The sequence below is a fragment of the Gossypium arboreum genome, chromosome 8, assembly GCF_025698485.1.
Source record: "Gossypium arboreum isolate Shixiya-1 chromosome 8, ASM2569848v2, whole genome shotgun sequence".
In the NCBI taxonomy this organism is placed as follows: Eukaryota; Viridiplantae; Streptophyta; class Magnoliopsida; order Malvales; family Malvaceae; genus Gossypium; species Gossypium arboreum.
In genome coordinates, this window is record NC_069077.1 from 46256724 (window position 1) to 46262052 (window position 5329).

Sequence of the window (5329 nt, forward strand, 5' to 3'; positions counted from 1 at the left end):
ATAGACCATTAAGAATTTAAACATATAAATTTAAACCCCCAATTGTATTTTTACAATTTTTAATGGTTTTCCAAAGTCAAAATAGGGGAACCCGAAATCCTTCTGACCTTGTCTCACAAAATTTACTATATCTCATAATTTACAATTCCATTTCTTACAGCATTTCTATTTTGAAGAACTAGACTCAATAAAATTTAATTTCATATTTTATTCAACCTCTAATTCAATTTTCACAATTCTTGGTGATTTTTCAAAGTTATACTACTGCTGCTGCCCAAAATTGTTTTAATGCTAATTTTACTCTTTCATAATCATTTCTCCTTTCATATTCATTAGGCCACAAGGCAAAGGGATAAACATATCATGTCTCAATTTAATTTGGCCTAAAAGCCTCACACATGTTCATCAATCAAATTTACCACATATTTATACATTGAAAATAATCCCTATCAATAATATCTCAAAATAATTCATCAGTATTCATACATTGAAAATTCAACTAATAGTTCATCAAAGTTTCAAACATTCCAAGTTGAGCATTTTATCACGAAAACATAGGAGTCTCCCCTTATCTAAGTGATTACCTTTGATCAAAATATTGCAGAGTTTAACATCCTCACTAAAGATTCACTCAAATCACTCAAGGTGTTTAAGGATATCAATAAAAGCACTCATTAGTCAATATGAAAAGTTCTTACCATAGGCTTGCTTGAAAATCAAATCTCCACCACTATATATTGAGCTGATACATCAATCAAAAAGGTCTTTTAGAGGGTTGTAAAGTGGCTTTGGTTAGGGGGTGTGGTCACAAGCTGAAAGAAAAGGTTAAAATCGAGATTGAATTAAAAAAATAACTTAGCTAGAAAAACAACTAGTCATCAATTGAATACAAATGAGCTTCTTCTCAGAATATGGAATTAACATTCAAGCTTAAAAACGACGAATTACAACTAATATGTATTGAAGTAAACTTGTTTTTTTTTAAAGAACAAGTCAAATGCATAGAAGAGCAAAACATAGCTAAGCAATTAGTTCAAATTAAATCTCGACAAAAAATAGGGATCAAATTAGGGGATTTCAACAATAGTGGGTTATGGGTTAATATTGAGGGTGAATCAATTAATGGCTTGTTAGGCTCAAAGGGTTTCACTAAGGGTTAATTATGAAGGTAGGCTTTTGTGGAGTGAGTGGGTTAAACCTAAGTGCCTTTATCATCTTGACATATCAAATCAAGTGGTGTGGTCTTGACATGCATAATCAAGCAAGTTCTAGAATAACAATTCAATACTGACGCACTCAAAGCAACAGTAAAAATTAGCATGAAAGAAATAATAGATGCTCTAAAGGCTCAAAATCTCACAAAAATTATGGCTTTTTGATGTTTAATCCTGTGAATTTCAACTCAAGATAATACCTAAACTTGGGAAAAACAACCTAAAAGTTTTTAATTGTTCAAAAATCAACTTATCATGCTTGATTCCCTAATGTCTTAAAGTTTAAACACTCAATGCATAAATGCCTATGTTTTAATTCAAGACATATCAATAAAAATCATAAATTAATTAAAATTCATTCTAATAGTGATATGAGTGATTCACATGAGAATAAGACACTATCCAGGGATTTTTAATGATGATATAAAAGACCCCCCCACATTTAAGATGTACATTGCCTTCAATGTACAAAGATAGATATACTGAAAAAGATTGATTTATAATCATAAGATAGGGAGAGAAATGAAACTTCCTAAGTTATGAATGGATTCTTTGAATTGGCGTTATGGAAAGTAATCGGCCAAGGTACTAATGAGGGTGGAGGAGGATACTCCGGTAGTGGTAGAGGTTGGGTTTCACAAGTGCTGCACCAAAAGAATATTATATCTCATGGTAGCTATGGTCATGGTCGAGCAGGGCATGGCAGTCGTGGAGAACCTTTCCCAGTGGAGTTTCAAGTTCCTAAGTAATAGTGAGCTTTGAAGCTCTTTATAACTGTGATAAAATCAAGAACTTTTTAGGAAATATATAAAGCAGGATAATTACTCGTAATGAAATAGCAGAAATTAAAAATTGTAAAAACTCAAGATAAAATAGTATTAAAAGGAAATAAAAGAAATAATTTCAAAATCTAGAGATAAAAATAAAATAAATAATAGGTGTTTATATAGAAATTGGGGCACACGGCCGTGAGGCACGCCCGTGTGTTCTCATCTCAGCCCGTGCATTTCATGGTTTTCGAAAATGAGCGCATTGGTCTATATGGCCATGTCGCACGGCCGTGTCTTGCTTCGCTCGCTTCTCCCACGCCCGTGTTTATTTTGACAGTGTTGACCACAGGTGAATGGCATGGGCGTGTCGCACGCCCGTGTTGTTCTAGCAGTTTTACCCATGGCCATATGGCACGACCGTGGCAACCTATCGCATCCTGTGTTGGGGAAAAATCTTGCCCTATTTTCACACAGCCGTACCGCACGATCGTGTCTCCCCCTAGGGTGTGAACACGGCTTAAGGCACGCCCGTGTGCCTAGCCTTGTGGATGGGAAAACCCTGTGTTTTAAGACTCAGTTACTAGGTTAGATGTGAAAAACTAGAAATTAAATAAGTCATTATTGTTAGTGCTCGGGTTGCCTCCCGAGAAGCGCTTATTTATAGTCTTAAGCTAGACCTACCTCTCTTCTGCATGGTCAAGGTGGTGGGAGGAGTTTACACTCCTCATCCCTGCTATCAACTTTATCAACATCAGGTTTAAGACGAGTATTGTTTACCTGAAAAGTATTGAATTTGAGATGAATTACCTCGACTGTACCATATGGGAAAATACTGAGTACCGTAAGAGGAATTTCTTCATCAGGTTCAGAAGTGGTAATGCGAGGATCTGGTGCATCTAGTAGTACTTTGTCTCCAACCTTAAGTTAATTTGGTAAGGTATTGAACTCGTCCTGACTCAGTTTTGATTTATCGGGTGTTCTCGATTTCTGTGTCCACCATTCATCTAGCTCCTCGATTTGGAGCCTTTGTTCTTCATAAATAGGTCATTATTTGTTGTTTGAACACAGCTCATATGCGTTCTTCGTAACTGTTTCCTGCATAGAGGGTTTCACCACATGATCAGTACTAGTAGAATGATTTATACAACCACCTTCAATTTTCGATGTGTTACTCGAATTACGAGCTTGAAGGGTGATTGTTTTGTCTCCCACATGAAGTGTGAGTTCACCTGTGCCAACATCAATAATGGTTCTAACAGTTGCTAAAAAGGGTCGTCTTAAAATTAACGGTGCGTTACTATCCTCTTCCATATCTAGAACAACAAAGTCTACTGGTATTAAAATTTATCAATCTTAGCAAGAACATCTTCAATGATACCCCTAGGAAATCTAATGGTTTTATCAGCCAATTGAATGCTCATCCTAGTTTGTTTGGGTTTCCCAAGACCTAGCTGTTTAAACATTTTATAAGGCATAACATTAATGCTTGCCCCTAAGTCAGCCAATGCATTATGAACATCTAAACTACCAATTAAACAAGGAGTCATAAAACTCCCTAGATCTTTCAATTTGTTGGGTAGCTTATTCTATAATATGGCTGAGCAAACTGCATTCAACTCCACATGTGACGCCTCATCCAACTTTCGTTTGTTTTTTAAAAGCTTCTTTAAGAATTTGACTGCGTTTGGCATCTGCGAAAGAGCTTCAATAAACGGTAAATTAATAATTTAAGCAATTTACCGAATTGTTCTTCTGTGCGGTCTTTCCTTGTCACGTTTGGGTATGGCACACGAGGTTTGTATTCTTTACTTACTGATTTCTGGTCATTGTGGTCCACCTCACCCTTACCTTTACTTACCACAGTTTCTTGCTTCGGTTCTAGTTCAGGTGCAACTAACCCTTCAGCATCTTGAATGGTAATTGCATTGATTTGCTCCCTTGGGTTAGATTCAGTGTTACTCGGCAAACTACCTTGTAGTCGTTCAGAAATCAGTTCGACGAGTTGGCCTATTTGAGTTTCGAGCCCTTGGATTGATGCTTGTTGATTCTTAAGGGCTGTCTCAGTATTCTGGAAATGAGTTTCTGACAACGAGATGAATTTTGTTAACATCTCTTCAAGGTTCGGCTTCTTTTCTTGCTGGTAAGGTGGTTGTTGAAAATCCGGAGGATGTTGTGGCCTTTGATTTCCTTGACCGCCCCAAGATAAATTGGGATGGTTCCTCCAACCTGCATTATAAGTGTTACTATACGGGTTATTTTGGGGTCTAGAGTTATTGTTACCCATATATTGAACTTGTTCCTCCTCGATACCAGGGTTGAAGGGTTGATATTTTGTGCATGCTCCTCCTCCATTCGAATCGCACCTCATCAATGGATGTACCTGAGTAGAACCACACAAAAACCGTCAATCTTTTTATTTGAGAGTTCTACTTGGTTAGATAGCATAGTAACCGCATCGAGGTTGAAAACACCGGCAGCCTTCGTCGGCTTTGTCCTCATAAATTGCCACTGATTGTTATTCAGTGACATCTCCTCAATAAATTCGTAAGCCACCTCAGGTGTCTTATTATTGATAGTTCAACCAACGGCTGCGTCAATCATCTGCCAAGTCGAAGGATTCAGGCCGTTGTGAAACGTTTGAACCTGTAGCCAGAGTGGTAATCCATGGTCAGGGCATCTTCGCAAAAGGTCCTTGTATCTCTCCTATGCATCGTAGAGTGTTTATAAATCCATCTGTAAAAAAGAGGAGATATCATTACGTAATTTGGCTATTTTAGCCGGCGGAAAATATTTTAATAAAAACTTTTCAGTCATTTGTTCCCAAGTAGTGATTGACCCTCGTGGTAATGAGTTCAACCACTATTTAGCTTTGTTCCTTAATGAAAAAGGGAATAACTGAAGGCGAATGGCATCATCAGAGACGCCATTGATTTTAAAGGTATCGCATAGTTCCAGAAAATTCGCCAAGTGAGCGTTTAGATCCTCATCCTACAAACTATCAAACTGAACATATTGCTGTATCATTTGAATTGTGTTAGGTTTTAGTTCAAAGTTATTTGCAGCAATAGCAGGCCTACCTATACTTGACTCAGTTCCTGTTAAATTTGGTTTAGCATAATCATACATAGTGAGTGGAGCATGATTCTGATTTACTGGATCAGCGGCAATCGCAAAAGGTATCAGATTTTCCTGGTTATCGGCCATCTCCTCGGTTGTGGTGTGAATATTGTCCTCTTGCTCTTTCTCTGTGTATCTTAAGCTTCGCCTTATTCCTCTCCAGTTTCTACAAACTATGCATCTAATTCACCTTCAAAAAGTAGTGGTCTTGACGGGTTTCTTCTGGTC

The 5329-nt window shown here is 37.3% G+C and overlaps 1 non-coding gene across 1 annotated transcript; it reads left to right on the forward strand.

Moving 5' to 3' along the window:
* The first annotated feature begins 4643 nt into the window (after positions 1-4643).
* On the forward strand, positions 4644-4749 carry LOC128279780 (small nucleolar RNA R71). The gene has a single exon (XR_008269976.1). It is a non-coding gene; the product is annotated as a small nucleolar RNA R71 (small nucleolar RNA).
* The last annotated feature ends 580 nt before the right edge of the window (positions 4750-5329 follow it).